Genomic DNA, 14033 nt, shown 5'->3' with positions numbered 1-14033 from the left:
CACACATGGCTGAAAAGACAATATTCTAATTCAATAATTAACATATTTCCCACATGCCTATTACAATGAAACTACGCAGAATTGTAGTTAAAGGTATGCTTGAAATATATGTGAAATAAAAATTAAAACATATTGTTAAGTTTTTTTAAATACATTTACAAAAAATGCTATTTCTACCAACTGACTGCTGCTGTGTGTGTGTGTTCGCGGGGCAGACTGTTTGCACAGGCAGTGTGATTTCCCTAGTAATACATTATTATAATACCCTTTATACGTTTATATTTCTACATATACACATATATATATGCGAAGAGGCAAAAATTACCAGAAGATAAGGGGAAAAAGGAACTTGGACGAAAAGTTGTCGTGGCTTAACCATGGCAACCCCGTGATCATAGTACCACCATAAATCCCACGCCAAACCGGAACAGCCCTCCGTCGCTCACGATGGAGAAGTTTGGCAAACATAAAGAATCGCACGCCCATTTCCGAACTTTCCATTAAAAATGCGTCGAAAACCGCTCCAGCGACAGCGCGGAGACGAAGAAGGGCCCGACCCTTTCTCCAGGATTGGGTGAAAACCTGCTGAAACCGCAAAGTGGAAAAATCAATCGCAGGAAAGCCCCAACATGCCAAGCATAGCTTCGACATCAAGTTCTACCTGACTGGGGAGAATATACAACAATTACTACTACTACTACTACTAATACTACTACTAATAATAACATATTACATCTATTTAGCGCTTAATACAATTTTTATAAGCGCTTAACAAAAATACAAAGTAATGTTAATATATAAATTACAACAATAATATGATGCATAATTCTAATAACAAATTCCTAATAACAATCAATAATAATAAAAGTTAATATTTACGTAACGCTTTATACACTGTTGGTCATAATGGTGGAATATTTATTTTTACCCCAGTTTAGGGAAGGATTTTAAAAAATTATTTATTTCTGATAGATCTAGATAATGGCATACATTCTCAGATTTTATTGAATATTAATTTGCGAGTGTTTGTTTTGCGTGACTGCTTAATCATTTGTGTGCTACTATGCTAATCAGCTAAGGTACCTACGTTCTTAAATCATAATTGACAGTAATGAGGATTAATGCCTCACAAAAGGGCACTATTAAAGCTGATCGACACGATTTTTATTCTGGGGTCTCACAGTAACGAGGCCATTGCTTAGCTCCTGAATCATGACTGTACGCAGTGTTTGCTAGGGTACGCGGCCCCTTCCACAAATCCCCCAAAACGAAGAAAATGCAATAAATTGTCAAAAATTCATTGCATTTTCCCCCGGCCCCCAACAGGAAAAATTCCTCTGTAGGGCCATGCATTATGGTTCAAGGCAAGGCCACACAGAGGAATTTTACCTGTTGGGGGCCGGGGGGAAATGCAATGAATTTTTGACAATTTATTGCATTTTCTTCGTTTTGGGGGATTTGTGGAAGGGGCCGCGTACCTTAGCAAACACTGCGTACAGTCATGATTAAGGGGCTAAGCAATGGCCTCGTTACTGTGAGGCCCCATGAAAAAAACCGTTTCGATCAGCTACATATTAGTGCCCTTTTGTGAGGCATTAATCCTCTTTACTGTCAATTATGACTTAAGGACGTAGGTCCCTTAGCTGATTAGCATAGTAGCACACAAATGATTAAGCAGTCACGCAAAACAAACACTCGCAAATTAATATTCAATAAAATCTGAGAATGTATGTCATTATCTAGATCTATTAGAAATAAATAAATTTTTTAAATCCTTCCCTAAACTGGGGTAAAAATAAATATTCCACCATTATGACCAACAGTGTAGTTTAACAAACAAAATATGATTACATTAATCTGTTATGTGAACACGTGACACACTGTATACTTCCCTGACCACATTAAGTAAGAAAAGGATTTGGAAACCGAAAGGAGGTGAAAAAGGGGGATGTGGGGGGTAAATTTATTTGCGACAGATCAATGTATGCTTCCATCCTCTACCGAATCCGCAAGTAGAATGAGAATTCTCACTCTGGCATCCTGGGAATCAAAACGCCCCAGCTGGAACCATGTCATAATGGATTCGAGACAGAGCGCGCACTATTTCCGTTTATAGATACGCGCACATGAAAGGTACCGTGCGGCAGACACAAAGAGCGCCGGTGTGACCGCGTAGAATGTTACCCGCACCGATCGTCCGCCTATTAGAGATCGATCGAGAGCGGACGATCGGTGCGGATTTTATCCGCGCAGAATGTCCGTGTCGGACATTCCGTGCGCGCCTCTAATGTCCGACGGACAATCTGTGAGGTCTCGCACCAATAGTCCGCCTGCCGCACCGAATGTCCGTACTCTAGTCCACACGTATACATATTCAATACAAGTATAAATATACTTAATGAATGAAACGACTGGATAACCCATATTCAGCTTTGCAAGCTAGCTAGGGATGACACTACAGGTCTTCCCGGCGCGGATCAAGGGGGGGGGGGGGGAGGGCCTTGACCCCCAACCGCCAACAAAAAATGAAGAGAGAGAGAGAGAGAGAGAAGGTAAAGCGGAGAGTAAGGGAAAGGAAGAAGAGGAAGAAGAAAAGAAAAGGGGGGAACAAAGGAGATCGGGGGCGAAAGGCCTTCGCCACCCCCCCCCCCCCCTCAGCAAAAGAGAGAGAGAGAGAGAGAGAGAGAGAGAGAAGGAAGGAAAATAAGGGAAAGGGAAAGAAGAGACAAAGGGAAAGGAAGAAGAAGAAGAAAAAGGGGAAAGAAGAAGATCGGGGGGGCGAAAGGGATTTGCCTCCCAGGCTGTTGCCCCGCCCCAGCAAAAAGAAAGAGAGAAGGGAGAGAAGGGAAAGAAAAAAGGGAAAAGACGAGATAAAGGGAAGAAAAGAAAAAAGGGGGATATCAGTTGCAGTTTTCCCGCCAACAAGTTGGGGATCGGGGGTGCAAATGGCCCTTGTCTCCCCCCCTTCTATAGCAAACTTAAAAGAGAGAGAAAAGAAGAGAAGGGGAAGGGAAAGAAAAGAAAGGTACGGAGATCAATTGTGATTTTTCCCACCAACGCGGTGTGGATCGGGGGCGAAAGGCCTTCGCCTGCCCTCCCCTGGCCCCTCAGCAAACAAAAAGAGAGAGAGAGAGAAGGAATGAAAAGAAGGGAAAGGGAAAGAAGAGAGAAGAGGAAAGGAAGAAGAAAAGAAAAAGGGGTCCGACAGGGCCTTGCCGCCCATGCTGTTGCCCCCCCCCCCCCGCAAAACAAGAGAGAAGGAAGGAAAGGGAAAGAAACAAAAGAAGAAAAGAAAAGAAGGGATATCAGTTGCAATTTTCCTGCAAACAAGATGTGGATCGCGGAAAAAGGCCTTTGCCTCTGCCCCCCCCCCCCCTCCCGACCACCCCCACCCCCTCCCCGCCAAAAAAAGAGAGAAAGAATGGAAAGGGAAAGAGGAGAGCCAAAATGGAACACAAAAGAGGAAGAAGAAAAGAAAAGGGTGAAAAGAGGCAGAGATCAGTTGCGATTAATCCCACCAACATCGTGTGGATCGGCGGGAGGGGGCGAAAGGCCCCTGCCTCCCTCAGCAAACTTAAATGAGAGAGAGAGAGAGAGAGCGAAGTAAGGGAAGGGAAAGGGGGAAAAGAGGAAGAAGAAAGGTAGGGGAGATCAGTTGCAATTTGTCCCGATTTGTACCCCTACCCCCCCCCCTCAGCAAAGAGAGAGAGAGAGAGAGAGAGAGAGAGAGAGAGGAGAGAAAGGGACAGAAAACAAAGAGGAAGAAAAAAAAGGAATTAAGGAACATCAATTGCGATTTTCATTGGTTCTTCTATCATCATTGTACAACTATCATTGTACAAATGTATTTATATATTCATTTATTTATTCCTGTTTGATAACAAAAATGTGAATATAAACTCACAACAGCAACAAAATTAAATGTAGAAGGAAACTATCTTGCTGGGAGCAAGAAGCGCAAAAATGATCATGCATTTGCATGTACATGTAAGTGTATCATTAATATCATTCATATTGTTTAATTACATCTTGTGAAATAGTATGCATTCAAGCTTTTGGGATTTTTTTTGGGTGTATTTGTTTGAAAGAAAGCATTTTGAGCTTATAATGCACATGTTGCAATTTCAGGTGCAACTTAGTGTTCAAATATGGGTTACGCACGGCCAGGCATTAGTGTAGGAAATCTTCAAAATGCTAATCAGGTATATGACTAAATTACTTGTCTGTTGCCTTACGAAAAAAATTATATTTAGTCAGGCCTGAATTGAGTCGCAAAACAATCATTGTGTTAAAAGGAAAAAAACATATTTGATGACATTCGAAATTCCCAAATAACCAATACGATTGGAGAGCGAGTACTCGTTTTGTTTTTCTTCAAAAATTACTCAACTATAAAAATAGCTGGCCCGGATACTTGAGCCTCTCACAAAACGCAAGTATAGGCCTGATGTGTCGTCAGGGGTGTCGCTAGACCTTTTTCAGTGGGGGGGGGGGGGGGGGGGGTATAGAGGCCAACGATTACCGACAAAACAAGCCACCAATTACCGACAAAATTAAATGTCCCAATATCTACAAATGTAACCCTATAAACCCGAGGCCAAATGCTAAATTGTTATGCGCAAATGGTCATTTTCGTCGACGACATAAATATACAAATTATTTCGTCAACTTAGTAAGCATCATAGCTATATATTTTAATGCAGGCGCGTAGGTAGGATCTTATTTAAGGGAGGGGCGGTATTGAGCAAGCGAATCACTTAAAGAGCACGCAAAGCGCTCCCTAGGTGGGGTAGGGGGTGGGTGAAAGGCCTCCCGCGCGAAGCGCGGTAGCTTAGACATTTCATTAAATTATTATGAAAAGAAGACGATTTGTTGTACCGTTCTCGACTCTTAATCCTTGTCTGAATTCAGTTTCCCCGTCCCACGCGAAGCGCGAAAGCTTAGACGTTTCATTAAATTATTATAGAAAGAAGACGATTTGTTGTATACCGTCTCTACTCTTACCCCTAATTGTCTGAATTCAGTTTTCCCCCTCTCGCTCGAAGCTCGGGAGCTTCGACGTTTCATTAAATTATTAGAAAAAGAAGACGATTCATTGTACCGACTCTAAATCATTGTCTGAATTTTCAAAAATGTTTCTTTGTCCGATAAAAAGTCACAGTTCGAAGGGGGAAAAATTGCTGACCGACCGACATAAAAAAAAAATCCCACCGGCTTCAACCTCACCCCCCCCCCCCCTTTAGCGACGCCCCTGAATGTAGGGTGGCCTGAGCGGGTAGGCACAGGGCGTGGTTCTAAACTTACAGAGACACTTCGATAAAGACACCCTTATTTCATGATTGCGTGTGTTGAACTGCCCTGGGCTTTACAACTTTAAACCTCTAGGGTTTATTTTGCATATATAGGTATTTACATGTTCATTTATATAATAAAAGGAAATCATGAATATTCAAATATCATAGGTAGCAAATAAAGGATGACTAACAGAGGAATGACAACAAACAGATAGGAGAGGATGATCAAGCATAATGATGTGCACCAATCTATAAATGTGAATTACTAAGTAGCCTGTTTACACTACAGCTCTACAGTAACAAAGCATTTGTAGCCTTAATTTTAAGCAGTTGAAGAAATTAATAAAAGTAGGCCTACTTGAAGAAATCGTTGAATTGTAAGATATTCAGTTTATTTTTATTAAGTAAGACAAAGTACTAGGTGTTAAAATAACACACATTTAACACCTTTGGAAAAAATAATACCCCAGGAACGTGAAAAACAAAACTTTTATTGTAATGCCTATAAACGGACATATTTAAAAACTGAAATGTGGCACCACCCAAAAAATAAAATTCTGAGATCCTCCTTTGTCTTTAATTTGCACCTGGAAATAAATTCTTTGTTCCTCGTCTATGTCATCGCGGCGAAAAATTTCAGACTTTTCTTCTTTTGAGGTGCACATGCAGCCTCAGACAAATGTGGAAACAAAGTTTTGGGCAATATTTTTCAAGTCCAGTTTATCTGTACGAGATTTATATATGAGTAATATTAAGCTTTGGTTGAGCTTTCTTTGGGTCATTGTACTTATCAGATAAGTTTTGATCCCTTTCAAGACAGAGAATGTTCTCTCGCAAGTTGCCGTTGTAACCGGGATGGTATACCGGCATACACTTCCCTCAACTCATCAGCACGAACAAAATATTGGGGAGGGGGGGGGGGCGCTCATGATAACCGAGCCCGGCCGAAATATTGGGGGGCTGTGCCCCCCCCCCCCCCCCCCAAGCACCCCCCGGTTCCTAAGCCTATGTACAGGTCAATGAAGTCTACTTTTTGAAACTTAAAGGGATTGGGTGACTTTGTCTCAGGTTCTGAAACAAAATCCTGGAATGATAGTTAGGGCTAGTTCTGATCGGAAACGACCCAAATATCGGCGTATGGCTAGCTGCTCCAGGGCCTTGTCCTATATACGGATAAAAAAATACTTTAAAAATTTCGGGGGCTACTTTTATGATTTTCGGGTGCTCTTTTTGGCATTTCGGGGGCTGATTCACCCCGAGCCCCCGTGTATTTTTCCCCTGATACGGATAAGTGAGCGCCTTGATTGGTCCACTTCTAACTCGTGTTTTTAGCCCTTCTTTCTTTCCTTTTTCCTTTCCTTTCTTTTTCTTTCCTTTCCTTTTTTTTTCAAAGAGGGGGGGGGGGGGGGGGGCGGGTCCGTCACCCCCCGTATGTCCGCGCCTGAGTGACACCAACATAAACTAACCTTATTTATTACCGAACAAAAATAAAGAAAGAGCCCCTCGACACCATAGGTCTAAGTAATCAGCCAGTTGCTACCCCCCCCCCCCCCCCACCAAAATAAACTTTAAAAGTGATTTTTTTTTGGTTCTAATTTGATACCAGTGATTTACAGATGCTGCTGAAACGGCCTAATTTTCCGGGATTTTCCACACTTTTTAGTAAATTATACTTTTTATGCGTTTGTGGGAGAATGAAAAATATCAAAATTTACAGTCAGGCAAGAAATGTGCTTATTTACTATTTAGAGGCCTACTACGGTGGGCTTGGGGGCTCAAGCCCCCCCCCCCACACACACACACACACACTTTTGAAAAAGTATATTAAAGAGAATTAAATAGAAAGGAATAGAAAAGAAAGTATGCTCATGTGACCGTAATTAAATGCCCATACCCCTGGACCCCACCTTGGGACATAAGGCTGGCCCCTGGATGCTAATCTGACTTTAATTTTAATGCCTATATCCCCTGCGCTTCCGGGGACTCCGCCCCTCCGTCATGAATAAGGTATTAAAATATGCTCATCTGACCGTAATTAAATGCCCCTACCCCCTGAGCATCCGCCAATTTGTGCTACGCTCTACCTTATCTTAAATACTCTAGCCTCCCCCACTCACTTTCAACCCCATTTTTAATCACTTTTATTTCCCATTTAACTCTTTCATTAAACCTCGAAACGCCCTCAAATACTTGGAGCGGGGTCTGTATCACGAGTATATACTAATAGTGAGTTGGTTGATGTACGAAGCCACGTACAAAAGTATAATCGATTACAACAGTTGTGGGGCCGATATCACGAGTATGCCTTCATAAAATAAAGGCTTTAAAGAAAATATTCACTTCTACTTTCAAAAGGACTGGCCCATTTGCATTAAAAAAAATTGTAGAGTTATTATTATGTAATTTCTAGAAAAAATGTCAACCACATGATTTACAATGAGTCTAAATACATTGATTTGCCGAGTTGCTTCCTTTTATCAAATATACACGTAAAACAATGGGGGGACAAAATGTGCGGATAGCAAACGGCACGGATCGTCCCTCGGACGATCCGTGCGAGCATGTCCGACGGACAAACGAAACTGGTAGGACAAACGGCGCGGTCACACCGGCAAGTTATTGTTTTCTTTCAAGATGCCGCCAAACGACATCACAACAAACTGCCGCCGCTCCGAGTGCTGTCACTATAGATTGTAAACCATTTATATCGCCCTTCGAACGATAAAATTTCTTAAATCTTAGTAATTGGAAATTGTAACATTGAGATTGATGGCTTGCCTCTCATAAAAAAACAATCTGTGTTAGGAGTCACTATTGACTCTCATCTAAATTTTAATGAGCATAATAAAATACATCAGTATCAAGGAATATTGGAATACTGTATAAGTTTTAAACAAAGCTTTCTGAAAGATCTATGATTATATTATACAAAATCTCTAATTTTATCACATATGATATATTGGAATATCATATGGGGTAATTGTAGTTTACAGGAATTAATTCCTTATTTTTGCATCAAAAGAGAGCAATTCGTATGATCATTAACTCAAATTATATATCACACGTAACCTTTATTTCATCGCTTAAAAACATTAAAAATACAAGATATTCACTTTTTTTAGACAAGCATTATGTATAAATATTCTCAAAGTCAACTACCATCCTTATTTCCCAACATTTACAATTTAAACTCAAACATTCACACATATCCCACCCGTTGTTCAACAAATTATCAGTTCGAAAATCCTAAAATATATTTAGCCAAAATTCAGTAAGCCATCATGGACCAGATGTCTGGAACTCCTTACCAAATATCAATAAGGCATTGTTCCTCTCTCTATTCTTTTAAAGCATCTCTTTAAAAACTCTTCTATCGATGTATCTACATAACTGATTTCAACATGCAGTAGACAGTTATCATTAATTGATATCTCAAATTTTGGTCACAACTCATTTTTGCAAATTTTGTTTTCTATTTCGTATTCTTGGATTCATTAATTGAAAAGGCTACATTTGTTTCAACGTAACACACATACAAACACACACAATATACACTTACACAACACAATCACAAAATCATACACAAAGATCGATTAAACACCTTTTCATTTTAAGTTTTACCTTTTTGAGGCCGCCATCCTAGTCAAGCATCTCTTATGATTGCGGTCCCGGCCCTGCACTTTTTCAACAGATAGTTCGGATAATACTTTATATTTATGATAATATGTTATGGAATTATTAAGTTTCGTTATTATATGTATATAAGTAAAACAAAATTTAAAAAACACATTTTGACATGAAGTAATTAATGTTTGTAAAAATAAAAAATAATATGGTTATTTATATAGCGCCGGTATCCGTCAGGTTCTGACGCTCATGGCGCTTTACACATATTACCCTGTATATGTGTATTATACCTGACATTTATATGTTCTTTGTTATTCAGTTATATTATATTTGAAAAAAGGGAAGAAATCAAATCAAATCATCATCATCACTCGTCACAATAATCACCATGCAGTCATTAATCATCATCATTCATCAATCACCATTATCTTCATTTTCATTTTCATCATCATCATCACTCATCATCCAGGGGCGGATCTACGGGGAAGGGGGGTTAGGTTGCAGGCGCGGATCCAGGATTTCTTAGGGGGGGGGGCCCAAATTTGAAATTATGCGAGCCAAATATTGGTACGTGATGGTGACCAGCATTGGCGTAATGGGGGGGGGGGGGTGCAGGGAGGGGCGATTTCCCCCTCTCTCCTCCGCAAAGCACCGACGCTTTGACGTTTCATTAAATTATGAGAGAAAAAAGACGATTCGTTGTACCGTTCTCGAAAATAATCCTCGTCTGAATACAGTTTCCCCCCTCCCGCGCGAAGCGCGCTTTTACGTTTCATTAAATCATTAGAGAAAAAGACGATTCGTTGTACCGTTCTCGACTCTTAATCCTCGTCTGAATTCAGTTTCCCCCCCCCCCCCCCTCCCCCGCCCTCCCGCGCGAACCGCGGAAGCTTTTACGTTTTATTCAATCATAGAGAAAGAAGACGATTCGTTGTACCGGTCTCGACTTTTAATCCTTGTCTAAATTCAGTTCCCCCACCTCCTGCGCGAAGCGTGGAAGCTTTGTAATCTCAATTATTAGAGAAACAAGACAATTCGTTGTACCGTTCTCGAAAATAATCCTCGTCTGAATACAGTTTTTCCCCTATCGCGCGAAGCGCGGAAGCATTGACGTTTCATTAGATTATTAGAAAAAGAAGACGATTCGTTGTACCGTTCTCGACTCTAAATCCTCGTCTGAATTCAGATCCCCCCTCTCGTGCGAAGCGCGGAAGCTTTTACGTTACATTAAATCATAGAGAAAGAAGACGATTCGTTGTACCGTTCTCGACTCTTAATCTTTGTCTTAATTTCGAAAATGTTTTTTGTCTGCTCCTTTTTCTTCCTACGTCCTCTTTCTTTTCTCTCCTCTCTTTTATTGGCCGGCATTTGATTACGGTCAGATGAGCATATTTTTATATCTTATTTGTGACACTGGCAGGACACTGATTGGCGTGAGGTCCAGCGGGCGGAGCCCCCAGAAGCTCAGGGGTTTTAGGCATTAAATTACCGTTAGATTAGCATCCAGGGGTCCGCCTTAGGGCCCTAGGCGGGGTCCAGGGGGCAGAGCCCCCGGAAGCTCAGGGGTTTTAGGCGTTTAGTTACGGTGAGTTGAGCATTTTTTTGATACCTTATTTCGTTGTGACACTGGCAGTTAACTATTCTTTCTGTCTTGCTCTCTTTTCCTTCTATTTCTCTTTAATATACGTTTTCAAAAAAGTGTAGCGGGGGGGGGGGGGGGGGAGCTCGAGGCTCCCAATCCCCGATTTTCCGCAGGCCCTGATATGTAGGCTTCCCAAGAAGCATATTTCTTGCCTGTCTGTACATTTAGGAATTTGTCATTTTACAACAAACGCATAAAAAAGTATAATTTACTAAAAATCTCGGAAAATTATGTAATTTCAGCATTATGTGTAAACGACCGTTATGGAATTAGAAATAAACCAAGTTTGAATTTTATTTCCCCCGAGCCTCCTCCCGATCAGTACGCCATTGCCCCCCCCCCCCGATATACACTTTGTTGGCAACTGATCACCCCTACCTTTCTTCTTTCTCTTTTTTTTTCTTTCCCTTCTCTCGTCTTTCCCTTTCCCTTCCCTTCCTTCTCTCTCTGTTAGGTTTGCTGGGGGGGGGGGGGGCAAGGTCCTTTCGGCCCCCACCATCTCCACACGTTGCTGACGGGATTAACCGCAACTGATCTATCTCCCCTTTTCCCCCCCCCTCTTTTTTGGTCCCTTTTAGCTCTCCTTTGCCTTCCTTTTCTCTTTTTTTTATAGCGGGGGCGGGGGGAGGCAAGTGCCTTTTGCCCCACCCCATCCTGATCCGCAACTTGTTGGCTGGAAAATTGCAACTGATATCCGCCTTCTTTTTTTTCTTCTTCCTCAATTTTCCTTCCCTTTATCTCCTCTTTTCCTTTTTTCTTTCCATTTCCTTCCTACTCTCTTATTCTTTTTTATTGGGGGATGCAAGGCCCTTTCGCCCCCCCCCCCGATCTCCTTATTCCCCTTTTCTTTTCTTCTTCTTTTTCTTTTTTTCTCTTTCTCTCCTCTTTCACTTACCCTTCTTTTCCTTCTCACTCTCTCTCTTTTGCGGGGGGGGGGGGGGGGGGCATATGGAAACGTTTGCTTGTATTTGTCTCATAAAAGAAGTTGATCACAAACTGACTCCCACACGGTGTTGAGTGCTCAGGGGTCATAGGCCACTGGCTTCATTGGGCAGGTAGTTCCATTATGGGTAAATTAACTATTACAAAATGAGGCCGGGGACATATTACATTGTACAATAGGGACACACATTGTTTTTATTGTGCAGAACATACTCTTTTATTGACTTACTTCTTGTATGAAACTATAAAACCAAAATGCATTTTGTATTCTTACAATTGGAGTACAAAGAATTTTAACAGGTGAATGAAATGCATAAACACCACAAAACCTGGGGAGGAAGCATTCATAAGTTTGAATACATATAGTTGATAAACGACTCCGATGAAACTATAAAACCAAAATGAAATTTGCGTTCTGGCAAGAAGGATAGCAGGTGAATGAAATAATTACTTTAACAGCTAGCAACACAAACACCTGGGAAGCTAGGAAGCATCCATAAATTTGAATAATTTAGTTGAAACGACTCCGCATGTGGACGTTTGTTGGAGCAGAAAGCAGTGGATTCTGAACAACACGAACCCATTTAACGGAATGTCGGAACGTAAATTAAATTTGGCGCGGTTGAAAAATGCATCTTTCTACCCTGCGACTTGAATGGTACGATCCAGTAAATTAACACAGTAAATGGCTCTTATTTTAAAATTACTCATTACATAAAACCCAAAACTTCAGTGATATCAGAAAAAATATGTTAAATCTTACTAATAGTTAACAACAGATGTATAGACATTGTGAAAGTGTCGTATTTTACGATAAAAGACGCCGATTTAGCGAAGATGACGTCATTAGTGCGCTTGCATCAAGGAATTCAAGGTCAAAGATCAATTCAGACACTGATAAGTTATTGGTCGAGCCTTTTTGTTTCCTTTATTCCGAAAAAATTATACAATCAGTCAAAACAAGTTTAATACCAAAAGAAAGCTAACGTTTAGTATTTTCATTAACCGCTTGCCCCAAAGTCGCTTGAACACAGTGAAACGAGTGAGAGCTTACGAGAGCGGCCAAAGTGTGATTGAAACTCGCTATTTGCTCTTCTCCAACGCAAAAAGAGACGACATTGTGCTGGATAAATGTATTTTTTCCGACGAAAGTACAGAAAATTTGCATATGGTCTTTCGATATTATACTTTATGAAATGTTACCCGAGTGACTTCTGGGCGCCCCAATGCTGGAAAGAAACGCACATTTTTAGAAAACTTCACTTTTTCATGGAAAAATGCTTATTTGTTCTATGCACGCAAGTCAGATTGAGCGGATGATACAACGTTTCCATATGGGGGGGGGGGGGGGGGGGGGCAAGGCCCGCTCGCCCCCTGGATCCGCGCCTGCATCTACATTATATCTACTAACGTTAGATCCTAATAATGGATCTAGAAGATCGTTTGACCTGGTCTGAGTGACTGGTAAACTTTTTTTTCTCAAAACCTTGGTCTAACCGTGAAAATTTTTACTTTAGATTTTCAAACAGTAACACTTTTTTTCGAAAAAACAAAAAACTCTTTCCCCTTTTGTTTCCCTTCTTTTGTTTCCCTTCTTTTTTCCCCTTCTTTTTTCCCCTTCTTTTTCCCCCTTTTTTCCCAGGGGGGGGGGGGGCGGGTGGGCCGCACCCCCCTGAATCCGCCACTGTTAGGGGGTTGAAAATGTAATGTGCATGGAAAACGGCATCATGTGTCCAGCCCCACACAGTATTATTAGATTTTACATGCCTGGAAAACATCCCTTCATGGGGGTTCTAATTAGCCCCCAAAATCGCCTCGCCGCTACGCGGCTCGTGGACGATGCTCCGCACGTTAGTAGATGCCAGAACAAACATCACTTATTTGGGTTCAAAATGGTCACCAAAAAAATATCGCCTCGCCGCTACGCGGCTCGTGGACGATGCTCCGGGTGTTAGTAGATGTCAGGAAAATAATGCCTCAGTCACACCTTTGGTATGTTGCTGCGCTCTGCGGGGTATATCAATACGCAGCCGTGCCCAGCAATACGCAGTAAATTTGAAGTTAGCAGTCACACTATTGCGTATCTAGCTCGTATGCCGCTCGTACAAAGACTGCCCACGGTTGTCTATGGCCACGCTATAGCTCGTTGTTGCTCATAGCAGTACGATTCAATACGCAGTTTGCTCTCCATGTTGCGTATGTAGCTCGTTTGCTGCTCGTTATTATAGCCGCTCGCACCAGTTGGTGTCGTCGCGTGTTCGCTCGCTCTAGCTCGTCTGTTGTTCGTTCTGATGCGTGTCGGCTCGCGCTACAGCGTACCAACTCGGTCGGGCTGCGGCATATGTAAAAATACTAGTCATTTTGCGGGACTGGGCATAAACATCTTAGCTTCTGACAATTCTACATCTACAAGAAAAAAAAATCTGATGACATTAATGGCCCTGCAGCAGAGCTCTGCTTTGCAAAAGCTTAAGCTTTTGGTTCAGCTGGAAGAAGAGAGGCGAATGAAGATTATGAGTAAGGGAAGC

The sequence above is a fragment of the Strongylocentrotus purpuratus genome, unplaced genomic scaffold (assembly GCF_000002235.5).
Source record: "Strongylocentrotus purpuratus isolate Spur 01 unplaced genomic scaffold, Spur_5.0 spur5_scaffold_2, whole genome shotgun sequence".
Classification (NCBI taxonomy): Eukaryota; Metazoa; Echinodermata; class Echinoidea; order Camarodonta; family Strongylocentrotidae; genus Strongylocentrotus; species Strongylocentrotus purpuratus.
Note: the sequence above shows the minus strand (reverse complement) of the source record.